Below are 16833 nucleotides of genomic sequence, written 5' to 3'. Positions count from 1 at the left end.
CTTTGAAAGCGCTTTAATAAATTTCAGTCATAAAATGTAATTTAAGCCTACTCCTGCCGACTATGATTATATTTACACGATATACTCGTTGCAAATACCACATACGTTTTTGATGCAAACGATGAAAATGATTAAAGTTTTGTTTTTTTCTTCTAAAATTAGCTTTTTTTTTAATATTAAGTATTTTTTTCCCAAAATCACTCTTTTAAAAGACTTCAATCAATTTCTGTCAACAAATATCATGTATTTCTGGTGATTAAATCACTACTCTTTCAAAATAAAACGTCATTTTACGCAAAATACGTAGTTGGCATAGGCTAATAATGTTCAGAACGCACTGTAAAATACATGATATTGCGTATAAAACGTGACCGTATCCCTAAATCACATGAGGAAAATGCAATAATTTTTATATAAGTGAAAAGATAAATAGTTTCTCCGTTTTCATGTAAAATTTGATGAAAATCTAAGCTATGGTTGAGGAGATATGGGCCAAAACACACATTTTAAAATTAGATTTTTTGTACCTTAGAGACAATGCTGGCCATAAGTGTTGGGACGGTTTGATAGGGTAATGTAAATAAGCCCCCACTCCCCGATCAATGTTGAATTCGACTTTTTGGTCACACGAGCCTTGTGGCACCCAACATTGATTGGTGGGGAAGGGGAGGGTTGGGGTGTTAGGAAAGTGTTTAGGCTTGACACCAAAGAAACCTCCACTTTATCACGTTAATAATAACGGAAATAAGGTCATACTATAGTGTACGTTTTCCATAAGTGTCCCAACACATTTTGGCCATGGTTGTAGGTATAGTAAACCAACAAGCAAGGTTGTGCGCTTATTGTGCTATAAGCAGTGGCGCGCGGTGGGTTTAAGCTCTCAGTAAGTCAGCAGTTGCTGACAGGACCCCCTTGCTATCTGGGCCTGCTGGCCCCCATGCTGCGATCAAAAAAAGAAGAAGAAGAAAAAAGAACAAAACACACACACACAAAAACGCAATAATTAACTATGCTGCTTAATTAGAATAGAATTGGATATTTGTATGTAAATATGTATTTTTTTCTAAATTAAACACATACAATATTGTAGAGTGTTTAAAACTGTAAAACAATGCCTCTACAATTAGTAAAAACGTATGTTGTAGGCCTCATGTAGGGTTTTTTTTCTTCATGCCGGGCACACACAAACGATGCATCAGATTGCTTATATTTCAAGAACAGGGTGGTCATTTTTCAAAATTCAGAACTTTCAGATCGATCGATAGGACTCCTTTTTTTGCGTTCAGTATTTTAATTATATTTAGTTGTGGTGGGACATTGCCCAAAGAACGAACTTTCCGACTATACAAATCATTCTGAGAGTAGTATATTCAAGTAATATTATTGCCAGAACAACAAAGCCATTTATTTTCCTTCTTGGTTTTCCAGATATGCATGACTAAATTATTATATTTTTACTAAAAAATCAGAGATTTATAACGGCGCCATGAATAAGAACATAAACTTGAACATGAACTTAAACAATAAGACAAATTTCGATTGAATCGGTGCAATTTGAAAATTTGGCTTCTGTGCATGAGAAATTTTATATTCGTCTTGGTTTACTCTATAACTCCTTAACTAAACCCTAGTGGAATAAGTCAATTGCCTTTTTTATTCCTAGCAATGAGAGAAAAAAATTGAGGTATTTTACAGTATGATAGAGCAAATATTAACTTTTGGCTCCTTAATGACCTTCGATCCCTCTATTAGGGTATAGACAACAATGGAACCAGTTTTTGTTTTATCCTTTCAGGTGTAAGGATGCAGAAAAAAAAACACTTTTCTGTTACAATGGTGAGTAGGTTAACTTGAATACCTCCCAACGCCTTTGTTCTTGACACAATTTTGCACATTATTGATATGTGCTTTGAATTATATTTTTGTAAACAACATGTCGTTAGGCCAAGGTATAAAAAAGGAAATGCAGATGATGCCTGACGTTCCAAAACATTAGCAACAATAAATACATTTTTAATATATACTGACGCTTATGCTCCGGAGCCTACTCCACGTCTTTTCCAAATTATTGAATGATAATTTAATATGAAAAGGCTCAATAGTTACCATTATAATCATCTGCAGCTACCTAATAGTAAACATAATTGTAAGATAATAACAGTTGATCGAATATAATACAAAAGGAAATACTTTTTATTGATGTCTTCAGGGCCTTTTCTGTATGTTACGAAGTTTATTTTCCAAAGTCAAACAAAAAGAACAAAAAGTAGAACCTTACAAAAAAGTCAAATAATTATGCGAAAATGATCACAATATAAATAAGACGAGCAAACAAACAAAGTCATATCATTACAACGGTGAAATATTTTTGAAAATATGATAAGTAAATCAAATAATGAGTTTATGACATATAGATATTGATAGAAAATTGATGGATAATATTGATGGACAATAAGAATTGTCAAGATAGGCCTATATTACATTTTAATATTCCTTTTTTTTTAAATTCAGGAATATTAACGGGTTTCTTTTTTATTTAAACAAAGCAATATAAGGATTCAGATGCTGAGGTTTACATACAAACACGGCAAGCATATCTCAAACACTTTTGAGTTTCAGCTCACGAATTTTGCCGAATATAATTTTCACATGTGGCTCTATGGTAAATCGTGATAAACAAGATCTCATTTTCAGCTTCAATGAACCAGTAAGTCAAATGTGTTTACTTTGTAAATTGTGGTTCTTGTTGAATATATGCTACATTCACATGAGACCTACTCACAATTATATATTTTTTCATTTGATTGCTAAATCTGTCACCTATATCTAATGTTAGGCTGTACCAGTTAAAATTCATACTATGGAAGATATTGCTTTGGTCTCTCATACAGCGGATATAGAAATACAGACATTCATTCAGGTAACCCCGTTTGGATTTCACACTCCTTGGGGGAAATTGAGATCATAATTTCCATTGGGGGTCTTTTGATTTCAGTTGGAATAGCTTAAGAGTGAAACAGATTAATCACTTAATGGTTTATTCCTTTGCGACATTATCTCTCAAATCCAAAATGACAGTCGTATAAGGAAAAGAGAAAACAGAAAGATATAAAAAGGAGAAAATCAAGGTGATAAAATAAATGACAAGAAGAAAATACCGGAGATGACGAGGAAGTTATGAACTCTCTATTAATAAACAATGGTATATGCACTGTACTATGCACTGTAAGATAATATATTAAAACAATGTACATAAATGTAAGTCAACTAATACAGGGTGAGTCAAAACAAGTGCAATATAGAAATGAATCCATTTTTATTAAAGAACCGAGTGGAACCTTTTAGGTTTGAAAACATTTTATATATGATGCATTCATCAGCAACCTGTTGTGAAGAAAAAAAAGGAATCAGCATTTACCGTTTTGTTTCTATGACACATTTTATAGCGATACCCAATTTTAATGTTTGTCCAAGAGACATCTAAAATTTGAATGTCATCGCACTCTATGTAGGGTAGATTTGGAACAACTGCCATTTTCTTAACCTCATTGGCATACAAATTAAATGGAGCTCCCAAAGTGTTAATGCCATTGGTCTTTTTTAAGGAAAATAAACATTATTTGTTGCTATTTTCATTTTACCTTTAGGCCTACTTTAAAGATGTTTATTCTCAATCAAAAACATACACATTTTTCAAATGTCAAAATAAAATGCGCGCAAATTGAAGTGGAGTGAATTATAAAATATCCAGTAAGTTGGACATATTGGGATTAAAAAACTGGAGTTTGAGTCGAATGAGGTATGAAAGACTTAAAGTAATGTTAGAAAGTTTGTTTGAACAGAACAAAAAGAAATTAAAATAACGCAAAATCAACCTTTTTAAGTTCATGTCAGTTTCAGAGCTAATGCCTTTACCGTGCATTGTGTGCTCTCATTCAAAATACATGGTATCTCGTGGACAAATAACGAAATTGGGTATCGCAGCAAAAGGACTTATAAAAATTAAACGGTAGTCACGATTTACTTCATATTTTCACAGAAGGTGACTTTTGAGTGTGGCATTTATAAAAATGTTCAATAATGGGAAAATTTGACTTGATTCTTGCATAAATATCGATTCTTTGCTCTATTGCACTTTTTTGACTCACCCTGTACATGCTCGTTAGAAAACATATCAATTGGTATAAAATTGGCAAGGCTGTGTACATATCTTATTGCAGGACACATATTCGAGTGGATATTAAAGCCATATTATAACATTTTCAAACAAAATAGATTATCATTTCTTTGCCATAAAATGTTAACTACGGCAAAGCAAAGAAAATTGGAATTTACTACCAACGCACATGTCGCCAATACGTACCACTCCTTCGGTCATGTTGTGGTACGACCCTTTGTTGTGTATATCACCGTCACGCACGCCGTGTACGTACTGTGTGTTATGAACATCGTGTATGCGTTCGACTAATAATTCCATCGTAATAATAAAGCGCCGGATCGGCGTTTTATTCAAAATCGCGGATTTTGACAAAACTACAGGGGTATAGGGGCGGAGCCCCTGGAAGCTCATGGTTTTCGGCATATAGCTAAAAAAATCAGTGTTTAAGAGTTCAAATTTTACAATGAAAGTAGTATAGATTGTTTGAAGCAGTTGTTCTTTACTCTTCTTTCAATTTTCCTTTTTTTTTCTTCTCCATTTCTCTTTCTCTTCTTCCCTCTTTCTTTACTTTTTTCTCTTCTCCATTCCCCTTTTCTCTTCTGTCCCTCTTTCTCTTCCCTCTGTCCCTCTTTTTCTTCCCTCTTTGTCATCAAAGACAGGTGTATGTCTGTGTAGGTTAAACTGTTGAGGTTGATCCATGGTAAAATTAATATTCTAAAATTACCCCCCCCATGGACTTCGAACTGCTCCGGCAGCAACAAAATCACAGTTTTTGATAACTTACTATCATATCGTTATTTTTAAGTGTTATTAATACGTTTTACCAAAATCAAAAGCCCAAATATAACCTGTTTAAAACGTTTTATGTTTGCTGGGTAATGAAAATACAGATGCGATTACATTTGGTGAAAATTAATTAAAATTAGAGGAAGTAAACTCCAACTTTGTTTGTTGTGCTCTGTTCTGGTTGCAAAATTTGTGTTGATTATGTAATATGAGTACATTGATACATAAACAACACCCCAGTAAACCACAGTACGCTGCAATATTTCAATAAGACAATATACATTAAAAGGGCATACTTAAATTCTGAATGTATTTTATATCATTAGACACACAAGTTAATTGGGTATAAGCTGTTTGTCCATTGATGTACCAAAACGAATATATTACACTTAATCGACTTCAAGAACCTTGATTACTTGTTTGAATGAAGCAAATTAATATTACTCGAAAGAAGCAATGAGCGTGCACATTATGTTTTAATTGAATGAGGCAAATAGCCTATAGTGTGTACAAGGTAGCCAATAATCGCATTTATATGTCCATAGGTCGTGCGGTTCTAATAATATTATGCAACGAGAATTTCGTGCGTTTTACCCCTCCAGAGAAAAAACATGCACATGGTCCCGAAAACACAAAAGCATATTTTCGGGGCAACTGTGTGTTAGTGAACTAACACATAGTTGTCCCGAAAATACATGGTGTAATTTGTATAAAGAGAAAGAAACAATTACGACCCTTTACCAAACGACTAATTTGACACATGGTATGGCCATTATATCACTAAAGCACTGCATGTACACTTTTATTTAAAGTACGTAGCATCAAGAGAGTGCAACAAACGGTTCAACAATTTGTTCCCAACTACATTAACCGTTGCAAAATTTAGAGTGTAGTGTCTCACAAGAATAATAATGTGCAACATTGGTAGGCATACATAGAGATTTTACCATAGAAAATTACTTTGTTAATACTGTATATAATGCTCTGGGGGACACCAACTGTTTAAACAGGGCGTGAGTTTGACATAGTAGAGAGATTGCGATTTTCCAAACGTAGACGTAGGACGTACGTTTTTACGTACGTTAACACGTACGTTTTTACGTAGCTATGTATTGCAGTGAGGCCACATACTTTACCAACGCTCGTGTTGTGGCGCTATGTCCTATAGTCAGTCATCTGGTGATTTGTTTTGCATGAAATCAGCCCGGGGTAGTCGGTGGGGTCAGGGATCAATAAAGGGATCTTAATCCTCTCTACGTCATACATAAATTCGCCCAGTCTCATTTCCCTAATATTTTTTTTTTAATGGAATTTCAGTTCGGCACAGGTGGGCCTCGAACCCACGCCGCTGCTACATAAAGAATACAGAAGTCCAGCGCGCTAATCCACTGGACCACATGACAGTTCGGTAGCCATATTGAATTTTAAACATAGGCTATAGGCAACTCCAACATTGATCGGGTATAGACCACTTGACATGTGACGTCATTGCCCGGCAGTATGCGCGCGAATTATGACAATTTCCATTGTTCTTTGCCCTGCAGTGTGCGTACGCATCGTAGTTTGCTCAGGGCACGTGCTTTTCTAATCGCCCAGCATATTTCATAATAGTACAAGAAAGCCATTGAACAGTGTAGCGGTTTGTTTGAGCATATCGACAGACGAGTCCCTCGCCTTTGTTGATAAACAATGATTTCATATTAGCATAATGACAGTGCTCATCAGTTAATAGCCACTTGGTGAATAGATGGGCATTATCAGCTATCAAAGAGATGTCTTATGCAGCTGCCAATCACGATAGAGGCTTGAAAACATTTTGTTATAAACCCAAAAGTGATATAAGGACAAAACTGTGCATGTTGGTACTTGATTGTTTGGATTCTTATATGTTGAAAATCCCTTGTAGTAGTATTTTTATGTGTAGTGTATATTGTTTATAAATTATACAGGAATTGTGCATATTTGAACGTGTTCCTAATGATCCTAAAATATCTGAGCCAAAATTTCCTTGCCCCCCCCCCACCCAACTTTCGACCTGCAAAAAAATGCTTGCCCCCCCCCGCTTTTGACCTGCCAACCAATCTTTGAGCCCCCACCCCTATAATACTTAACCACCTCGGGGATACACACAGTTATTGCAGCACCCCTCAGCTGTACAAAAAACACATGATATTTTGACTATAACATTCGTAGAGAAACACTCGTTCTCTACGTTTCCTTTACCTAGACTCGAGGTAAAATCAGCCTATTTCCACGTGGAACCATGGTGGAACGTACGTTTTAATGCTACGTTGAGTCCAAAATGTCAAATCGCAAGGTAATTTTTTATACGCAAAGTATCACACACATTTCAATAGACAATCTCTGCGTATGAATATTGCGTTTAAATTTAGTCCATTTTTAACACATCGCTGTACCTTTATTATAATGATTTGCTACAAACAAAAAGGATCATAATAATAATTAGACTTTCCTTCGTATGTTCATTATCTTTGACTGTCTTTAACATATTGTGAAATGGACAAATTTTGTGTATTTTCAACGATGTATCATCTACGTCGATTTCGCACGTGGAATATCTTCAAAAATAGCTAAATACGTGACCTCGCTTCGATACAGGAGAGTGGTTTTGAATAGATCAACGTACGTCCGATGTCTACGTTTGGAAATCGCAATCTCTCTAGTATCTTTAAAACACACTCTCTGGGTGCGGCACGATAAATATGAACTGAACCACTCATGTGCAGTGGCAGAAGCACCCACATTTTTTAAGTTTGCTGAGCAATATGTCGTGACTGACGATGTCGAATGCTTTGCGCAAATCTATGAACGAAACACCAATCATTTTACCAGAATTTATACTATTAGTCCAATCATTAAACATATATAACAACCAACTACTTTGGCTTCTTTCCATAAATCTGGAAACACGCTTGTTCTCAAACACAGATTCATAATGTAACCGGCATCAGAATGGTTGCTTTTAATAATAAGGGTAGGGTTTGAAATGTTAGGAAGATTAAGGCAATATCATTTTTTACCATGTTTATTATTTTGTTTATTTTGATTGTGTCATTCTTAATTAATGTAGGTTTTTAGTTTCATATCAAATTATATTTCTTTCTGTTGTGTAATTGATCGATCATGATCATCATCAAGTAAACTTATTTTCCATCGTAAGCATTATTGTCTTTAAAACTGTTCATGGTTTATCTTTCATTTGAAAAGGTCATTTGTCCCATTGATTATGAAAATGTAGGCATCCTTTGATTCTCAAGTTGATGAGTTCTTCAAATGTTTGTGTCTTTATTGTTTATTGCCTTCCATTGTTAAGAGGTTCGAGTTAAGTAAACTTTGGTAATTTCAAGTGATTCTTTTCATATGAGTGTGTATTGTCATCCCAATAGGTTAAGTGCAGTGTGATTTATTGCCTCTTATCCAATTAATTTGTTTCTTGGATCACACTAGCTTAAGATTGTAGGTGATCTACTTATAAATTATTCATGAGAAAGTTTTATGTATTGTTAAAAGGTTATGTATTGTTAAGGGAGGTGTAATGAGCGTGAACCTGGTCTGGATGCAGAGGGAGTGTGCCTGTAATAGACACAGCCACCAGAAAAGGACCAGCTCAGATCGCGCGCCAAATAAGTTTGCAGTCCAGAAATTTCATTTTTTTCTCAGCCTTGCAAAAAATAGGCAGAGATGGGAATCGAACCCGGGACCTCCGTGTTGTAAAGCCTACTGCGTTACCACTGAGCCAACTGACAATTAGCTATGAGAAGTTTGATAGTAATCCTTGATATTGCTTCAAGGTCGCTCATACCCCAGCCCTTAAGATGTGTCATAAAGTAAATGCTTAGTTAAGGGGGGTGTAATGAGCGTGAACCTGGTTTGGATGCAGAGGGAGTGTGCCTGTAACTAGACTATGCCATAGTCGATTTTTGATAAATAAAAATGTTATTGATCATGATGAATGCATTCAGTTGAACTCGAAATTATACTGATATTTAGTAGGCCTACATCAAAATACTAGTATAAAATGGTTATGAAAAAGTTTAGGCTATATAATTATATTTGTGACAGTAAAAGTAAAGTATAGGCCCTACGTAGGCTTATATTATTGAATGCAACATATCATAATGGCATAATTATAATGACACTTCAATACTGAACAATTCTAATTTTAGAATCTGCCAGTTTATTATCCGAAAAACCGACTATGGACTTTCACTTTTAAGCAGAACTTTACCCCAGGACTCACACACTGTCAATCATACTTGTTTATCAATAAAATCTAACCACAAGACTAAGCATGGTGGTACAATACGCGCTAGATGCATACGTTCATCCACCAGCACAAAAGCGCCGCATTCCCTAGATAGTTGTGTACCATGTATAGTTATAATGGTACCAGTACGCGTCGGGAGGATTTAAACAATAACGAGATCTGGGCGACCAATCACAAGCCAGATTCATTTTAAAGATGCATTACATCATCACCAATTTTAGTTAGGCCAGAAATTGGCCTAACTCTCAAGGCAAAGTCAGTAGTCCACTTGGGAAGCTAACAAACAGAGGGCGTACGGTGACTGAAAAGATCAGTTGTGAAAATCTATCAATTGTGCACTCATTAATTAAATCAGAGTTTTAAGCTTAAATGTAATAGCCAGAGTAGTGCACAATTGGCAAGTGGACTACGAAGAAGTCTAGCCTGTAACAGACACAGCCACCAGAAAAGGACCAGCTCAGATCGCGCGCCAAATAAGTTTGCAGTCCAGAAATTTCATTTTTTTCTCAGCCTTGCAAAAAATAGGCAGAGGTGGGAATCGAACCCGGGACCTCCGTGCTGTGAAACCTACTGTGTTACCACTGAGCCAACTGACAATTATCTATGAGAAGTTTGATAGTAATCCTTGATATTGCTGAATAGAATAAATCAATACTGATAGGTCTATTTATCTAATGTACGATGCTATTCAAATTGGCCTATAAACTAGGAATATAATGTGAAATGACTATCAATCGATCAATCAATCAAGTTGACAAGTTATCAACAAACAATAATAAACCGACGTAGGCCTATCATGGAATATTACTAACTAGGCCTACTAACTAATATACCAAATAAATAAAATAAATAAATAAGTCAGTAAATAAATAAATAGGCATAGGCCTAAATAAATACATAAATACATAATGCAGAATGCAGTTAGTATTTTAGTTGCAAAATTCCAAACATTCTATTCACACATTCTATTATAATTTTCTGCTATACACGCAAAGGACCTGTGCCTTTAATATGTCCGCGCCTAATCAATAATGAGTCTTTCACCATGCTCACACACCATGTTAAACTATTGTATCCTGTAGTATTATCTACTGACCAAGTCCTAACAACTCAATGAAATGGATGCTATAACGTACCCAATCAAGAGAACATATCAAGGTCATATCAGGGCGTTATTCAAAGAATGGTCAAAGGTCAACGTTTCCAAAGAAGTATAGTAATAGATGTAGACACAAGCTTTCGTGCGGGAAACATAAACACATAGTCGTCAGTCGTGTGGTTTTTATGAGATTTGATACGGCACTGAAGTCTATGGCTAGTATAATGGCTGTCCCAAAATCAGTACCAGACCCGGTTTCCAGACGGCAATATGTGTGTTGTTACAAGGAATGCAAACTCATTTTATCAATGAGTGAACCACATAGAGGAATACGACATCTATCGTGAGCCAATCTGCATTCTGTTGCCTGCAAAAGCCGACGATCAGGTAAAAATTCTAAAAGCAGCGTGACTAGATATTTGCGTTAATTTCATGACACGTGTAAAACGCATTGAAAACGCCAAATTGCAGTCATAAAATATATAATATTAGTAAATCACCCAATCGAATGTTAACGTAGGTATGTGGAAAAGAACTGCAATAACAATAACAAACTATGTGCCCAAAGAGTTGTCTTTGCCATGTCGCTTTTTTTGAAATATCACCAAAATATCAAATTTTGGAAAAACGCCCCAAAATTTAAAACAAACACGAACCTTCCAAAATAAATATATATTAGCACTCGGCGGCCCAGTCACTACCTGCCGCTGTGATTTGGCGTAACTCATTGCTTCCCCTCTCCAGATACCGGTACTTCAAGGTCGCTCATACCCCAGAATAGAAATAAAGGGTGCAGTATTATCCTTTACACGCAAATAATGTGTCCTCGGCAGTAAACACGTTTAAATAATGGGTTCGGCTGCGCCTCACCCATTATTTACGTTTTTACTGCCTCGGACACATTATTTGGGTGTAAAGGATAAAGCATTACCCTTTATTTCTTAAATAATAATTAAGGCTGCTTAAAAAAAGCAGATTTGGCCAGCTTTAAAATTTTACTACCGATGTTCACCTTTCACTGGTTAACAATTTCTAACTGCATAAATCATGCAATGGTCACCTATTGATGTTTGTATAACACCACATTCACTGTGTAACTCAGGTTTAAAAGTGTAAAATAGATCAATGATTGTTTTTCTATGTGACGTGACCCTTATTGGTATTGTTGGTAAACAGATCAATTGTTGTAATTGATGCATTTCAATAACAAACGTAAAATCATTGATCTCCTTGGTGGATACATTAGGAGAATAATTACAATTAAAATCTCCAAGAATAATAATCTCATTATCAGCTACAGAAGCATTGGAAAGCATAACATACCAGTACGACAGCAACATAGCTCATTTCCGGTAATTTTTACTTTGTCTGCTTCTTCCTATATATACGTACATACCTCAAATTGAGTATTGTCGCACTGGCTTAAGGCGATTTAATACCCTGATTTTCATCAGTACCCATCTTCTTTTTTTTTGTGCAAATTTATAAAGTATATGAATATGTTCATCATCTCATGTCCTGAACTTATAAAATATCTCTACATACAAAGTGGTTTTAAACCATTTTAGAAAATCATTTTAGCCCTATATATTTTTTTGTTTACTGTATCCTGGTAACTGAGATGTGTGTTTCATAACAAACCATAATTTATTCTATTGAACATGTCCAAGTAGAATACATGAATAGAATACATTAAATCCTTTGTTATATACTATCTATAGAAATATACTCACTGATTATAACACTGAATAAATTAAATAGGCCTAAATAATCTCTTCCACATAGACAATTTAATACTACCCCATGTATGTATCTTCTATAATATGTTGTTAGGAAAAGAGATTAAAAAAGGCTATAAGGTCATCAAAGGTCAGGTTATAGGTCAATTGGTTCAGGTCAAATTCAGGCATCAATTTTGAATACATGTGATAGTCTGTGATATCATACATGTCATAATGAGGCATCAATTTTGATATTTTGTCTGTTACTGGATATATAATGGAAATGTGTGAGGTGGATATACTAAAATACCTTGGGATGTAAATGGTGAGTACAATTTAGATTGCCTAGTTGAGTTGGATTGGGCAAATAAATATAAAATAGTTACCAAAATCACAAAAATGAAGCTTACGGAAAACTACCTAATATGGTGGTATAGGTGACAAAAAATACAATCTTTTTCAACATTGCTGTAGTGTGGTTGTGGTAACCTGTTACCTATGGCTTAATTAAGTTTCAGTGACATAGTGTTGCAAGTTCAAAATACAAAATATAGCTCGACATTGAAAATAGAAGCATTTTAACCGGTTCGTTTTTTGATAGTTGTGGAGCACCAAGTTCAAGAAGTCATAAAAGATATCAGGGACCACTTATTCCCATTTTACATATCAACATTATTTCCCTAATGTGTTAGCAACACATATCCAAAATTTTAACGAAATCCGTTGATAGTAAGCTTTCCAAAATGAAGTGAATTTAAATCATCAGTGATGTACCTCCTTTTGGCTTCTATCTTCAAAAGCATGTAAGCTACATTGATACCGATGCCACCAATAAAATGAGACGATTTGCCCCTTCATTTTGCATACCACTTTGTCCAATTTGTTTGGGCCCCTTAAGAAAGCTCTTAAAGGTATGTTTATGTTGAAGAAATGTAAATCTAATTTTATTTCTACAGATATTTTGAATATGGTTTATAATGCAATTGTACTTCCTCACCTTGAATATTGTAATGTTGTTTGGGGAAATTGTGGTATGTCTATAGCAAAGAGATTACAAATTATCCAAAACAGAGCTGCTCGCATTATTTGTGGAGCTCCATGGGATACCTCCAGCACTATTGTCCTAGATCAGCTCAATTGGAAGCCACTTTCTCACAGACATCAGTATAATACCTCAGTTTGGATTTATAACATGTTGAATAACTTAGCACCTCCTTACCTTTCAACTGTTTGCTCGTTTTCTAATAATAAATACAATTTTCGGCAAAGTAAAAATAATGTTTTCATCCCACAGCCTAAAACTGATTACAAAAAACGTAGCTTATCAGATAGAGGTGCAATCTTATGGAATAGTCTTGATGATAGGGTCACAAATTCACCTAATTTATTTACTTTCAAAAATATGCTGAAAGATATTTCATTTTAATTCTTTTCAGTTTTGTTTATAAGTTAATAAATTCTTTCATTTGTCCCCTTGTATATTATAAGTTTATTTATGATGTTTTGTACCTCTTAACAATTCATTTGATATTTTTATGAAATATCGCTTGTAAACAGTTTTACAAGGTAACCTAATATAAGTTTATATGATCTTTTGTATCTCTTAACAATTCTTTTGATATTTTGTATCCACGGCCCCAAGGAAGAACAACCTAGGGTTGAAGTGGGCCCACCGTGGCTAAATAAAGTTGAATCTGAATCTGAATCTGAATCTCTTTTCGAAAAGCTCTGACACTTCACGTGCACAGGACTAACGGCTTTACGCGACTTCGGAATCACGGACTTCGCACATACACTACCTATATCTGCATGTACTAAGCAATTCAAGGATAGAGAAATTGCTATAGAGAATGGAGAAAGAAAGGTCTTAACCCAATAACAGTGGCGGCGCCAGGATTTTTTTTTTCTTTTCGGGGCGGGGGGGGCATTGGGGTGCAAATTGAATTTTAGAGGGTGGGGGCAAAAGCAACAAATTTTGCGCTAAATCACCGCTAAAAGTGGACATTTTCGTAATTTTGGATTTTTTTAACAGGGGGAGGGGGCAAGAATTCTGACTGGGGGAATGGCGGGGGGCGTAATACACTAATTATCATATCCATTCATTTCATGCATTGTAATATTGAATATACCAACATGGTCTTGAGAAAGGTAGAAACATAGACAGATCTGCAAAAAATGTGGCGAGTTTAAAAAAGGGCGAGTTAAATAGAGTTAAAAGGCGAGTTACCCCCACAGAGATTACGTTTTGTGTCAATTATCCCCCCCCACCCCCAAGTAGGCTAAAAGCGAGTTACGACAAAGCCATCATGTCCTGCAAGCGAGTTACGACAACACCATCAAGTGCTGTAAGCGAGTTACAACAACACCGGTGTTGACGCTTCTGGTGTTAATTTACGGTGTTAGATTGTTAGATTAACACCACGTGGCGTGAATACAAAATCTTAAATGTGCACTGCATGGACTTTTTTGTAGATCTAAGTGATCTATTATTTGTGTGGAAACCTACGGAAGCAACAGAAACAATTCACGCTCATTAATTTTAAAAGATGTTAGCAATGATTAAAGATGATAATTTCAATACCCGTACCAGTGTCACTTCTATACCAAAGAGTGTGGACCTCCCAGAACACCGCCGCAGTGTTAAATATGTTCCATCAACACCCAGTGGTGTTACATTTGCACCACAGTGGTGTTGAATATAGGAAATTCAGGCAAAAGGATCAAATCAACACCAAACGGTGTTGAATAGGAATTTAACACCGGATTAAAGTAACACCAGGATACAGTGTCAAAATAACACTTCGCAGTGTCAAAATAACACTTGTTTCAATAACACCAAAAAGTGTGGACCTCTCAGAACACCACCCCGGTGTGAAAATAAACACCCTCGGTATTACTTTTAACGCCGACGTTTTTGCAGTGTGCGCGAGCTACAGCAATGCCGTCAAGCCCCACTGGCCAGTTAGAGCAGCACGGTCCTCGAGACAGGATAGGCAGTATTTCACTTGTGTAAAATTCCCACTCCTTTAACAAAGCTAATACATAAATCATGATGGTGAGAAGAAACTATACAAAGCAGTTGATATTTTAGAATATTACAAAGCATAGCTCACCAATGGGGCTTGCTGTAAAATCTTAACTGGCTTATGAGACTTGTCTTAACTCGCCGATGGGACTTGTCGTGAAAATCCTACCTCGCCGGGGGGCACCTGACGTAAAATCTTAACCCCGGCGGACTTGCCGCAAAAATATGAACTCGCCGGAGGGACTCGTGAAATCGTAACTCGCCGGCGGGACTTTATTCTCACCAAAGGTCACTCTTTAAACTCTGCAGGGGGTAACTCGCCACTCGCATATAACTCGCTCATTTCTCACTCGCCATTTAGGCCTACCTGTCCCCCAAAAATGAGAGATAAAAGTAATGTATCTATTTGTATATGGAAAATTATTCAAATATAAACTTACCCTGTGTACTCCCAAACTTGAAGCAAATCAACAAGAATATACCCACTAGCAAACAATGACATCTTGAAACGGGCAAAAACCTGTTGTTCCCCATTTTCCTGGGCCGGAGGAAGAGTGGATACCCTTATCTCGGCTTACGGTTTGTTGTGTTTCCCCGGCAGTGTATAAAAATCCAGTGGTAGGCCTAACCGGTTGCTATAGTAGACGTAACATTGACATTCCCTGTTGCCATAAACAAGTATAAGTTTGCTTTTTCGCTCAGTTTGATTTTCAAACTAACATCACTTTATGATAAGGTAGTTCAAAGTCAAACAAATACTCAGACACCTTGTCAATTCAACCATCAACCTGTGTATGTTCATACTGTTACCTGATTTAAATGCGTGTGAAGGTGACAGTTATGTAAATAATTGGCTATTCCAATTAAAATCCACACTACCCCTGTGGAAGATTTATGAAATATCTCTCACATTTGGATTATGTTTTTTAAACACATACTTCCTCTGTATAATGAGTTTACCTATATCTTCCACAACTGGAGTAAGTGTTTCAAATAGAAGTCACCCAATTACGCATTCTATTCAAAATTGATACTCCCTCTGTGGCAAACTTTAGCTAATTCTTTCACAGGGGTAGTGTGGATTTTAAATTGAATAGCTAATGAAATAACTAGACTATAGAGTGAAGTGCTTTATTTTCCTATGAACCGTAAATTCATTCAATAGATTATCCTTTCAAAAGGTAACGATAATATGCATGACATCACTGAACATAGAATAAAGTATAGGTCATGAATTAATTATTTTCAATTGCAGTTCAACTTTTGATATGAATTGTATGTGAACAGTTGTCTATGTTGTCTGATGCCTTGTTGAAACTTGTTGAATTTACTAACAAGTGACAAAAATCAGATATGGCAGAAAAACAGATACTTTTCACTTGTATTAATTTTGGCATGGCTTGGTTAATATTAAAAGGTTCTTGATGACTTTTCTTTATTCACACTCACAGAGCAAATAAAACCTACATCTAAGCATGAATTTTGAAGACATCTCAAGACATTTTGCGAATTCATTTTAATTGCAGAATGTGTCCAACGGACGTTTATTTTATATTATTATTATTATTTTATATTATTATTATTATTATTATTATTATTATTATTATATTATTATTATTATTATTATTATTATTATTATTATTATTATTATTATTATTATTATTATATAATATAATATAACGTTACAAACCTTTATATTTGGTATGGACCGCTTCTGTCCAGTGATACCAAAATAAGTACAAACATCAGTACAGC

At 35.4% G+C, this 16833-nt stretch overlaps 1 protein-coding gene across 1 annotated transcript in view; it reads right to left on the bottom strand.

Annotated features, from left to right (window-relative positions):
- The window catches only part of LOC140145481 (uncharacterized), a 129573-nt gene extending 113719 nt beyond the window's left edge, over positions 1-15854 (bottom strand). The window contains exon 1 of the mRNA XM_072167197.1: positions 15519-15854. The gene's annotated coding sequence lies outside the window, so the exon portion shown is untranslated. The remainder of the gene's footprint in view (positions 1-15518) is intronic.
- Positions 15855-16833: the final 979 nt, after the last annotated feature.

This window comes from Amphiura filiformis, chromosome 2 (assembly GCF_039555335.1).
Source record: "Amphiura filiformis chromosome 2, Afil_fr2py, whole genome shotgun sequence".
Classification (NCBI taxonomy): Eukaryota; Metazoa; Echinodermata; class Ophiuroidea; order Amphilepidida; family Amphiuridae; genus Amphiura; species Amphiura filiformis.
Note: the sequence above shows the minus strand (reverse complement) of the source record. Positions and strands in the feature narration are given on the sequence as shown.